General features: G+C 48.7%; 1 pseudogene; it reads right to left on the reverse strand.

Annotated features, from left to right (window-relative positions):
- Positions 1-8,065, reverse strand: part of LOC146180507 (uncharacterized) — a 70,743-nt pseudogene extending 62,678 nt beyond the window's left edge.
- Positions 8,066-13,293: the final 5,228 nt, after the last annotated feature.

Raw genomic sequence — 13,293 nt, forward strand, 5'->3', positions numbered from 1 at the left:
CGCTATGATTAACCCACGGAGTACACAGGGCGGCGACATTTGCCTGCGGTGCACAACTCTGCCGCACATATTCTTCGCCACAGGTGGTGTCCCAGGATCATTATAATTCCTCGCGTACAATCTCTCGTATCATATAAACTATTGAAATTGAAGGACAGGCTTCAACACTTGCTACAGAGGTGACATTGGCCAGTCTTCCAAACTTAGGTGTAATTCGTCGCAGCTTGAGAGCCTCAAATGTTCTACAATGCTTTATAACATCAGCGGCGGTGCTCCGGCTCTCTTTGCTAATAAAAAAAATATTAAACGTCTTCCGCTATTCCTTTCAGGAGCTGACCGACTTTGTCTTCTTCAAGCATAGTGGGATTGACCAAGTAGCATAACTTTAAAATGGCTTCGGTGTATGTAGTACACGTTTCTCCTGGTACTTGCACCCGGTGAAGCAGTCTGTTCAGCGCGGTTCTTCCTCGTAGGTTCGTCCCCAAAATTTCTCTTAATCTCGCTTGTAACGATGGCAAATGTAATTAATGAGTCCTCGCGGTTACCGACTACTCCCAGCTTTCCTTACGTTTATCCATCTGCCAATTTGGCACTCAGTCTTTATCTCGCGCGCTCTCGCTTCCAATTGTCGTCTTCCTTCTGCTTGCTGATTTCAACGCGAATCTGCCACACAAGGATCCCGTGGGGGAGCCGAGACATCATCCCATTCTTTTCTTTGTTCGGCGCAGTCTAACCTTCGTCATGTATCATCCCGACAAAGCCGCCTTCCGTCAGACACTAGACTTCAAGCATATTCGCCAAGCGTACGGCCAGCATATCATCACTAGCTGAGACACGACACTACATTTCGTTGACAACCCAGATCGCTACATTCAAGGGGCACCTCAAGTTCAACCTCGCCCGCCAAGCTCAAGGCTTGATTCCCCGTACCTTACTACTGCATCGGCCGGTTTGCACCAGGTTTGGCTTGTGTCGTCTCAAAAGCCGAACAGCTCCTCCATGCCAGGATCCTGGATGCAGAGACGAAATCAGAAAGCTAGAAAATGATGTATTTTTTGCAAGACGACGGTTACAATTCAACTACCTGGAAGAAATATCTAGTATACAACAGCATGCAAACTTCCAAGCTGACCTTCATTCCCGGCAAGCTGAACGTGCTCACGAGAACAAGTTGGAGAGGTTGAGGCTCTGCCTGGGAGAGGGTTCTTCCGATGCACTGAAGGCGTTTGTGCGGAACCTGCAGCCCTACCAATCGAGCAGGGCGAAAATGCGTGTCTTGAGCATGGGCCTCAATTTCAACACTGGTTCCGCCCCCCACACCAGGAAGCTTGCGAAGCCACCTTGCAGCGCATATCGTTTAAAACGGAAATCTATACCGAAGATGCTATCCCGCGCAAGGCTATGAATTGTGTAGTTATTCGTAATATGTAGGACACCACTGAGGCGTGGTTCTGGCCTGGCAATTAAAATATGTATACTTTTACCGAACTTGAGAGCAGGCCGAGGCACATTGCCGTATCTTTCAAAAAGATGAAAGCAGCACTGCAGACTCGAATCATCTCACAGATACAGCGTAATGTCATCCGCGTAAGTAGTTACTCGCAGCGTCTGACAACCTGGGAGAGGGCGGCCACGGACGCTGTGGTCTGTAATAATCGCCATAAAATAGGGCCCCAACGTGAGAGCAAACAAAAGAGGCGAGAGGGGACAACCGTTTTGGACACCGCGAGTCACAGGAAGTCCCTTTCCCACCCATTCATCGCAAGTGTCATTTGAATGCCATCATACATGCCTTTAATTAAACATGAAATATGGCAGCAACTGAAAATCATCGAGAACTCCGAATATGTAGCCATGTTCTAGCTGATGACAACTTTTTGCTTGATTTAAAGAAACATGGATAACACCAGCTAAGCGCCGCTTTGTGTAATAAATAAAGTCACGAGTGATATACGACAACTATATATTTCTCTGTCGCGAACAAAGCTTACCTGATGGCAACCAATGACGCAGGCCATCTCTCAGCGTCGAACCCCAATTGCTGCAAGAGCCTTGTAGTACACCTTTATCAGCGTGATCGACTTCCAGTCTTTTGGACGAGATGAGCCAGGGTCACGCTTTGCGATCAAAATTATTCGCCCTCTCCGAAAACTGGCGGGAAAATCTAAACGTTCAAATGCCTGGCGAAGAACGTTCGTCAGTACCGGACTGAGAACGTCACAGAAATCTAAATAAAATTCTACAGGCAACACAGCAGGCCCAACCGCTGACCCGCGTTTCACTTACTCTAAGGCTGTCTTGACCTGTTCTAAAGTGGGAAGTGCACAAAGCACATCATGCATCTCAGGGCTCTCCGGCGGCAAACCAGCTAGCACTGGATGCGTCTATGCAGCGACTATATCAATTCTGGTATCTGAAGGCTCCATGCCTTTTAGGTTTTCCAAGAAACGCGTACAGTAAAAAGTCTGATGGGACGCAGAGGGGAGCGCACCCCTCAACGCTGAGCTATGAATATAAGTTCTCCACACAAATCGAAGTACCTCGGGATATGCAGATGGACCACATCTCCCACGCCAGGCAGCCGCAGGAAGGGACGATGTTCCAATAAGGCAGTGATAGCGGCTATGTAACTCGTCACATCAGGCAGGCATCACAGGGAAATGCCAAACCGCCCGGTGCGCAATGTGGAGCTTCGTAGCCGTATTTTCCTGCAACCGCGACGCCGTAGTACGTGAAGGTTTACTTAACTGAGCATGCGCCAAATTGATTTAAGCGCATCCCACTCACTTTGAGCACTTTAACTATAGCGAGGCGCTGAAAGTTCGCGGCAAGCTCTCAGGCGAACGCGAATCATGTATTACGCCCACATCAAAACGCCACAGACGAAATGAGCCAGCTCTAAGAATGGAATGAGTGAGCATGACTGGCCAGTTGTCAAAAGTGTGAATAGACGTCTGAGGCAGAGCCAACGTATTAAAACCTTCACACATGTAGAAAAGGACAGCGGCACATACGCGTGGTCCAGCCTGCTGGACCAAGACGCCATATCCACCAGAAACGTGTCCCATGCGCGAGTTGTTGAGGACCAAGAAGCTCAATATGCGCAACCATACGTTGCAGTTCACGTGCGTTGCAAGTCGGTCTCCGGAAGACGATTTAAAGCCTCGAACATCTACGTGTGTGTCTATCACACAAAAATAAATTCATCCACTATTTTAACGTGACGGCCATCCAGGAAATAAACATCCCCACCCTTTAAAGAGGGTATTCATAACGTATGCATCCACTGGCGCATACATGCACAGAATGTACAATCTCACAGCCGGAAGTGAACAATCGAACGGTAGCACTCGTCCAAGGGATGTGTGTAGCACCACGATTCCAATGCCACTAGAGGGCAAAGTGGCGAACGAAAAGAAGCACTCCAAATGAATGCGCGCTGTAGACCAATACACCCTAAAAAGCAATCAAATTATTTCCTGAAGACACAAGATATCATATTGTGTTGTCAAAGCCAAATCTACTATTTCTGCCTGCTTTTATTTGCTCCAGAAAGCAATCGCATTTAAAGAATGAAAGATTTGTGTGTAGAAAAAGTGTTTTATGAGAATTCACGCATGGTGACGATAAATGTCCCAAACTGAAACCGACAGCAACGTCGAACAAGCGCGTTCGGAGTCAGTTGCTCGTAATCTCATTCACCTCCATGTCTCCTTGCTGAGCCCCATCAAGAACGCTGGTTTAATGTGTTGAAGAGCATCACATGAAGATTATGAAAAGGCATCAGGTTTGTGTTTCTGGCAGATTTCAACACCGCATATAAGTTAGCACAAGACCTTTAGGCAAATATTGTTGGGTACGAATTAACAAATTTAACATTTTTCTTGTTTAAATACTACATTTTGAAACAGAGCGCACGCAAAAAAATTTCTCATATTTCTGAAGATTGATTGATTGAATGTCCTTTTTGAATCGCCACTCAAATCATATTGCTCTAACCAGGCCACTAAGCGACCCATACTTGGCAAATACTTGTGTGTTAGCATCAATTTCTAGAAGGAAACGGTAGTTCAGGCGGTAGGGTTTGATCTCGGAGCGTCCAGCAGAAAAAGCAGGGCAATCCCAGAGTTGATGAGATAGGCCGGCGCGCGTTACAGTCGTACAGTGGGGGCACGTAATCATTACCTCTGTAAACTGACGCCAGCGGGCCATAATACGTGGTTTGTAAGCCGCATGGGCGATGACCTTATTCAAAAAGACTTCTTGACTTCGGGTGAGGCGGGTTTTTCGCGTAAAAGCTTGGTCTGGTGTGGCCACCTGCATGTGATGCTGACTGAGGCTTCAAAGACTGGTCCGAGTATAGTGCATAAGGGCAACAGAAGGGGTGTGTTGCCCTCCCAAGGGCGAAGTAAGAATGCAGCAAGGGGGGTGGGGAAGTAAATGTGGACATCCTACCTGCCAAGGCAGCCGTGGCGTGGGCCGCCGCATTGCCCCCTGATTCGTCCGAGTGTCCTGGGGTCCATTGAACAACGACAATTATGGTCGCGAGTTGGTGGCGTTTAAGGAGGCGCTGTATGGCCGTAGCAGCTGCATCTTGTGAACCGGCAGTAGCGATTTCCTTGTAAGCTTCATAGGAATCAGTACAAATACGTATTGAACCAGGTCCGGTGCAAGGCACTCCTGACAAGGCTCCCAAATCGCGAGGAGTTCAGCATGAAGAGGGGTAACTTGAGGCAGGTGGCAGCCACAAGCGCCTGAAAAGGAAGGGTTGTCATCGCATACCCAGTCCATAGATGCGAATTCGTTTGTAATCGATACGTTGGTGTATATGTTAGTCGTATCAGGGATTCGCTGTTGTCGGTGATGGGCAGTGAGAATCTCCCGGGGAATGACAAAATCGCGGTTTATAGGTCGGCGATGGAGGCGTGTGACTACTGGCATCTCCGAAGGGAGAAGAAATGTATATAGGGCTGATATTTGGTCGTTACGCTGTTCATCCCAGGCCTGCAGGCGACGCCTTTGGACAGTGCTCTCTAGACGTATTCGATGACGCGTCTGTGACTCGGAAACGTTGGTAGTGAGCGGTGGAAGAGCGGCCAAACGCTGAAGTTCGGCTATAGGAGTGTGCTTAGGCAGACCGGTAATAGTGCGTAGTTTTGCGCGATGAGGGCGTTCGACCTTAGCGAAGTCAATCTCTGACAGTTGGAGGACAGGTGTGTCACAGAGTATTTTTCCGACCGCCACGACTGCGCTTTGGAACGAAGGTGAGCAATGTTTTTTTCTGAACTAAGCTGCATTTGAAGCAGTTTACCATGACCATGCCGGGCTGTGCCAATTAAGTTTCGCAGCTCGTGAACGGGCGCGCCGGCAGTTCAGGCATACAGAAGTTAAGGCGCAGTTCGTGATGCTCCGGCAGTTTACAACCGCGGCTTGGTTGAATATGTTGTGTTCTTGCGAAACTGAGCTGCATTTCAAACAGTTTATCTCAGCGTGCTGGAAAAAGTGGCATGTGAAGGCACCAAGGCACGCCGTTGCGCCAACAAGGCGTATTAGCCAGTCGGGACCGCCAGACTGACGCGGTTTGCTGAACGGCTAGTTTTCCTAATTGCCGCGTTTAACAGGGCGACGGTAAGGTGAGAAATGTTGCATTCTTGACTTTCTTGTAAAACTGCGCAGTATTTCAGGCTGTTTAGCTCAGTACGGTGGCGACGGCGCTTCACAAAGTCGCGCGTGAAGGGCAAGCTAACAGGCATGACAAGGCATGCTGGCCGCGGTGACGTGACATGGCGTGTGGCGGTTTTGCGAACGGCTAGTTTTGCGTGGTGTCGCGTTTAGCAGGGCAACTGCAAGGTGAGAAATGTTTCATTCTTGTCAAACTGCGAGGCATTTCGGGCAGTTTAGCTCAGCACGGTGGTCTGCGCTTCTCAATGTCGCGTATGAAGGGCAAGCCAACATGGCGTGCTCGCCGACTGCGGTGAGGCCAGGCCGCGGTTTAGCGAACGGCTAGTTGTGCGTGGTGTCGCGTTGCATTTAACGGGACAACGTAAAGTGAGAAATGTTTTATTATGCTACAAGCTTCATTGCTTCAGCTGTTCAGTTTTTCAGGAATATTGTTAGTTTTGTGGCTAATATTTCACTCACTGTAGAAATGCATTTTCAGAGAGTTCGGTTAGCCTTCATTTCCTGACCTGTAAGTTACAAGAGTAGCTTTTTTACCAATTTTACGAATGACAGCTTTCCTGTTCGGGACCATACCTGTTGCTGCTCACCAAATCTTCAGTACGCATCCACATGCACAGGCGTGTGCGCGGTGCAGTGGCCTTACATTTCATTGCAACTTTCTGCATCAGGTTCATTCCTTTTCCAACAGCACTGCATGTACCCACGGACAGCAACCGAAGCACGGCAGAAGCGACGAGTGAACGGTGTGGCTTTCCCGCTTTCCCCCAAGCAGCAGTATTCCTCTCTGTCCTAAACAATACAAGTTACCCTTGCTAAGGAAGCCGCGAGTGGGACTCTGTAGTGTATGTATAATGCCTGTTTTGTTATATATCATTTGCCGTAATTCGGAAATCGACGTTATGCTATTTTTTGTCTCTACCTAAGTGCTGTTTGTCGCCTTGCGTATTTTTATTTTTCTGCACTGTGTACATCGCCTAATGTATACTAAGTTTTGTCAATGCATCCGTCTACATCTGTTGCATCTCTTATGTGCTTTATATGCACCAAAATAAAGTTTCATTTCAGAAACCACTTTTCGTCTTTTCTGCAATATTGTTTTGCTAAGGCTGTGGCGTAGCTGCGTTGGTCAGTTTAGAGAACTGGGAATCTATTTATCATGTTGTTATGCATGCTGAAAATAATTAGAAACTCTAGAAGACTATGTAAAAGCAATATAATGCGCCAAAAGGGTAGGGAAGGGCGCTGCGCATGCTAGCATTCAAATCTCGCGCCTTTCAGCAAGACCGGAAGTACTTGCCACCGACCGCTTGGTGCGCTACAGTCAAATGGGCTGCTGGGCCCTATGGGAGTGTCCGCTCTTTACCAATCTTTGTGTCAGCGCCGCAGTGCCCAGCGCATGGGAAGACTTGTTCATTTTGTGGTCTCAAGGGCCACTTTCAAAAAGTATGCAACCACAAATGAACTCAAATGCAAGACCGAGTCCGTGAACTTGAGCTTCATGTTTCGTCATGTAGCAGTGCTGAGCAATATTTGACTTTACAACGTTCCGCACGTAGCGGAATTCATATTCAAGTGCAAGCGCGAATGGCACTTTAGCATTTCTTGTCGATTCGGAGTTGTCTGTTTCAATCCTGTCGAAACAAGAATACAGTCGATATTTACAGAGCATTCCGCTCTTGCCTGCTTCGCATATGCCACTCTGGTTGACTACTCTCAACGGCCAGGTTGTTTCCAGGCAGACGTTCTGTTTAAAGGCCGCACAGCTTCACTGCGTTCTTATGTTGTTCGCCGAGGAACTTGTCTGATCGGTCTTTTCGGCATTCCAGCCTTGGATCGTCGCATTGAGGGTTCTGCTCTTGAATGCTTGCACACGTCTGTTGATCAGCTGCCGACTGTCAGTGACCCGCTATCTCGTTCCATTTCCACACCGTCAAACGAACAGCCCCGCAACAAAGATCTGCCGCCAGCCTAAGCACATGAGTTCAGTTCGCTTTTCAGTCCTGAAATGGGATTCGCTAAGGAGTTCATCCATCGCATCAGGACATGGCAAGACGTGCAGCCTGTAGCTTCCAAGCTTCGCCGTCTGCCATATTCTCTCCAGTCACCAGTATCAAAGGAACTTCAGAGGTTACTGAGCCTTGACATCATCGAGAGCATCGATGCTTCTGAATGGGTGTCTCCTATTGTTGTTGTTGACAAGAAAGATGGTATCATCAGGATATGTGTAGCATTTCGTGAGCCGAACAAAGCTATTGTTCCAGACAGTTTCCCATTGCCGCATACCGAGGAACTGCTTCACACTTCGGTAGGCCCTGCACACTTCACAAAACTTGACTTCGCTTTTGCTTACCATCAGGTTCTTTTGCACCCTGACAGCATTCATCACTCAAGACGGTCCTTTCCGCTTGAAAAGAATTTTCTTCGGGTTGGCTTCTGCCCGAGTGGCATTTCAGAAGATGATGGCTACAATCCTCGACCATTGCCCTGGAGTGTTGTTCTACATCGATGATGTGATCATTTTTGGCAAAACCGCAGAAGAGCACAAGACCGTGCTGCAAAATATCAAAAACGGAGGCCTGAAACTGCACAACAAATGCCTTTTTGACGCTTTCGAATGTGGAAGCAGAGTCAAGTCACCCGAACGAACACACCCGTTTATTCACACATACACACAAATATATAACGAAAACAGAAACGCCCCCTAAGGAATAAAGAATTCAAACCGAAAACGAAACTGAATATAACATACTCCCCCCCTTATTTTTAGTGATTAATTGTTAGGTATTAGTAGAAAAACCCCAAGACATGCACACGTACTTATATACACGTATTTACATATTTACAGATATGTACATGTCAGTCCCAACTAATGGGTCTGGTAATCTTGGAGCCAGGGCAGTGGCCGGCGCTCTCGCTTTGAACGCCGCACTGTTGGCGCTGGTGAAAGGCTCGTAGGCTGCTGCTGCAGTACGCCAGGAGACCGCGCATGCGTCTTCGGGGAAGGCGGCTGCAGCTCAGCAGGCTGCAGTATGCCAGGAGACCGTGATTGCGGTGTTGCCGGAAGCAGCACGCCAAGAGACCGGGGTTGTGGTGTGGCAAGAGGCAGCACACCAGGAGACCGGGGCTGCGGCGTGACAGGAGGCAGCATGCCAGGATACCGGGGCTGCGGAACCCTGGAAAGCTTGGAGGCGTTCCGTGTACGCCCATCTCCAAGTCTGAAAGAAGCTGGTCCCCTCCTCTCGATCACCTGTGTCGGTGGAGAAAAAGCGCAGTCTCCCTTGAACCGGCGTGGTGGTTTCCTGACACGGATAAAATCGCCTACGGCTATCTTAGTCTTCTTGGCAGCTCTCCTTTTGTCCGTGTAGCATTTGCTGCTCTGCTGCTGACGCCGGACTCTGACGGAGTCGCGCCAAGTCCTTGGCTGGGTCTTCCGCAAATCCTGGTGCTGAAAAGCCCAGAACATCCAGCCTGTTTCGGGGCATTGTACCATGTAGCAGAACTGCTGGGGCGACCCCTGTGTGTGCGGAGTACATCGATAAACGGCAAGGTACTCTGTGACTGCTTGCCGGAGTGGTTGTCGTTCGAGGAGTGCAACTTGAAGAAAGTTTTTCAGTGTGCGATGGAATCGCTCTATTTGCCAATTCGCGTGGGGATAGTACACCGACGAATGCGAAAGACGGATGCTTCTGCTTTGCATGAAGGTAATGAATTCGTGCAATGTGAACTGAGGTTCATTGTCACAAACTATATCTCCTGGATACCATTCACGGGCAAAAACACTATTAAAAAATCTTATAAGAGTCTTGTAGACACTTCGCTGCAAAAGTTTACTTCTGTCCATTTAGAATGGTAGTCAACAAGTGTTGTGGCAAATCTGCTGTTGTAAGCTGCATGCGCCAAAGGACCAACAATGTCTAGGCCAAGCTTCAGCCACGGTTGCTCACGCCATTGAACAGGTTGCAACCGTGCTGGTGATGGTTTGGCTCACTTATCTGCATCCAGGCAGATGTGGCAGTTTTTTTTATTGCCATTTTCACTTGCCGATCCATTCGTGACCACCAGAACAGCTCACGCAGTCGCGCCTTCGTGTTCATGATACCCGGATGTGTCTCGTGCGCGGTACTGATGATCTGAGCCGTGAGGGAGGTGGCAACAAAGAGGCGCTTTACCCACAGTAGTAAGTTTTGTCAACAACGGACAGTTCTTCCCGAATAGGCTAGAATGGCTTCGCCTCTTCTAGTATGGACTTCTTTGGCGGACAGAAATTCAGTACGAATGCCTTGACGGTTTCCAGGCAACCGTCGTGGAGGGCGGCGTGCCTGACCTTCTCTTTGTCACACAGGCTGGCTCAATGAACGAGACGATTTCTTCCTCCTTAGCAATCTCTGCCTCTGAGGTACGTGCTCGCAGCCGAGAAAGTGCATCTGCTACAGTGTTTGTGGACCCCTTGCGGTATTCAACAGTGAAATTGTAGCAAAGCAGTCGTGCACTCCAGCGTGCAATTCGTAGTGGGCGTCTTCCATGTCCTTGGGACGACAGTAAGGACAGTAGTGCTTGGTGGTCTGTTCGAATAGTGAAATAACGACCCCAAAGGTATGTGTGCCATCGCTCACACGCCCAAATACATGCTAGTGCTTCCCGTTCACCGGCCGGATATTTCCTCTTTGCAGGCGACAGTGTACGAGGTGCGAAAGCGACTATGCGGAGCTCGTTACCACTTTTCTGTGGCAGGACTGCTCCCAGTCCACAATAAGACGCGCCGGTCAACACAATTACTGGAAGTGACGGATCGAACATCTGGAGGATTGTACTTGAGGATAGCATTTCCTTAATCCTCCTTCCACCTTCGAGACAACCACAATGGTGTTGCCTCCATTGTGAAGATGAATCTGCATGCTGGGGTTGGTTTTATGTTTTCCGTCGATACTAATGAATTCTGTTTTATGTGGTGCGAGTTCGAGGCCAATTTTGGTTAGTGTATCTTCAAGACAAAGAAGGGCCGCCTGAAGTTCAGTCTGCATAGAATATTTGCTTACGTAATCCGCTGCCTCAGTCCAGACGGTAATATCATCGGCATATATAGCGAATCTGGCGCTTGTGCCGAGTTTCAGATTCTCGGCGACGCGTCTCGTGGCCAAGTTGAACATTATGGGTCCGAGAATGGAGCCCTGAAGTACACCCCTATCCAAGTACTAGATTTTGGGCACCCATCCCGGAGCTTTACCTTGTAGCTGAATGGCGGATCCAGATTTGGGCATGTGTACTAAGAAAGCGTTTGGCGAGTTCCTCCAGGATAACCTCATGATCAACAATGTCAAAGGCTTTGTGTATATCGACAGCCAGGAGATAGTCAGGTAGCGCTTTACGATGAGTTCTATTCAGAACTCTTCGCAAAAGCCAAAGGCAGTCATGAGTTCCGAGGTTAGTGTGGAAGCCGGCTTGAGCTTGATGAAATCCAGGACTGACGTATTCAATGTAGTGACTAATTCGGGTATGCAGCAGGCGCTCGATGAGTTTACACAGATGTGAAGTCAGAGCGAATGAACGCAAACTAGGAAGTCGAGGGTTTTCGCCAGGTTTAGGAATAGGAGGAATAACAGAAAGGTTGAGATCATCCGGTACCGTTCCGGCCTTCCAGTAAAATTAATGATGTCGAGAAGGGTATCCTGGGTTGCCGAGTCGAGATTGCGAAGATCCTGCCAACTGCCTCGGTCATTCCCGGGTTTGGCACGAGGTCAGCTTCTTCCGAGGGCTGCTTGCAGTTCTCCCTTAGAGAATAGGCGATCCAGGTCTGGATCAGGATTTCTGACTGGATAAAGGGAAGCTGCTGGTGGAGGCGTTAGGCTGGCATGTGGGAGTATGGTGCGTATAACTCCCTCTTGCGATTGAGAACGAGCTCGGCAAGAGGTGGGGCTCCGCGTGCCTTGCCATTTAGGCCATGAAAGATACGCCAAAGTTGTGATAGGCCCGCGACGTGTCCAAGACGGTCGCATGTAGAGTGCCAAGCCTCACTTTGCAGGTGAAGCTGGCATGCCCGGATAAGCTTGAATTGTCGTCGAAGAAGTACGAGATCTTTGTGACGTTTTCTGTGTGTCCGAAAACGTTGCGTGAGGTGATCTGCGCGACGCCAAAGGTTAGCCACGTGAGCATCCATGCCAACTGCGGAATCGCCACAGGGGATATATTCGTGAGCTTGAGTGCGGGCATCTTGGAGTACAGACGGGAAGGAGTCAATATCCTAGAAGGGGGTCGTAGTATTAGCACGAAACTTGTCCCAGTTAAAAAACGAACGTGTTGTCCGAACACGAAGACATTTACGATCGAGAGTGAGCAAGATGGGCAGGTGATCACTACCCTAAGAATTAGAAAGGACTTCCCAGCGCCGAAGAAGACGCGGTGATGAGAATGTAAGGTCCAGTGCAGTGTCCACTTGAGAGGAATGGAGACCGATACGGGCCGGCGTGTTAGGTTCGTTGCACAGGGTAAGAGGAGTTTGATCAAGGACGCCATATGGGTGTTTACCACGTTGATTAGTCTGAGTGCTTGTGAGATGTGTGTTGAAATCTCCGCCGATAAGAATAGGATGAGGGTGTGCTGCGTTTTCAAGGTCAGGGAGCCAGGTACAGGGTTCTGCCATGATCTTACCTGGCCGTAAATAGGCCGATGCCACGACGAAAGGTTTGTGGCCAGGGGGGAAGATTTTTACTGAAACAATCTCCCGAGCGGAAGAGCAAAGGGATTGAAGCGAGAGCTGATTGGAAGGACAATCATTTCGGATTAAGACGGCCGCCTGTCCCTCTGAACGGCCGTTTTTATGTTGGATAGTAGGTGTCTGGTAAGTGCAGTAACCAGCAATTTTACAAGGACCGCGCGTTTCTTGAAGGAGTATGAAAAGAGGACGGCGCTGAGGCACAAAGGTACGAAGGGTAGGACATTTCTGATTGAAGCTTCTACAGCTCCATTGAATTCCATGAGTCATAGTACTCATGAAAGGGGCACAGATTTGCGGCGCTTACTATCGTCTGTGAGTGTGTATTGAAAACAAGTATTGAATGGCTGACCACAGTTGATGAACAAGCACCAGGGGATTGAAACAGGCCGTGCGCGAACTTCCTTAACTCAAGGGTACATTGTTCGCGCATATACTTCTTTGAACTAAGGTACGGGGTGCCCTTCCTTGTTCAAACGGACCACCAACCGCTGAGCTATATACATGCAACGGGCCAAGCAACTAAACAGCAGGGTCTTGCGCTGGAGCTTGCTGCTTCAAGAGTACCAGTTCATAATCGAGCAAATAAAGGGCAAGGAAAACGTGGGAGCCGATTATCTTAGCTGGTTATATATTCTTTCGCGGGATATTCACTGTATTGACATTCAAATGCTGTATCATACGTGTAGGTTGACTTATGTGCTAATTTTATATAACGGTTATGATTGTCCCGCAAGCTTACTTGTGTATAGTAGATGCCCGTGTGCCGCCTTCTGTGTGTCTAGAATATTATGCGATAATATTCGGAAAGTGGGGGGCCGAATAACAGAATAGGCGGCATACATTAAGTTGCCCATGTCATTTATACGCACGCGGAATTGTTCTGTAAACCCCATATGTGC

Source organism: Amblyomma maculatum, chromosome 8 (assembly GCF_055883805.1).
Source record: "Amblyomma maculatum isolate TAMU_Amacu chromosome 8, ASM5588380v1, whole genome shotgun sequence".
NCBI lineage: Eukaryota > Metazoa > Arthropoda > Arachnida > Ixodida > Ixodidae > Amblyomma > Amblyomma maculatum.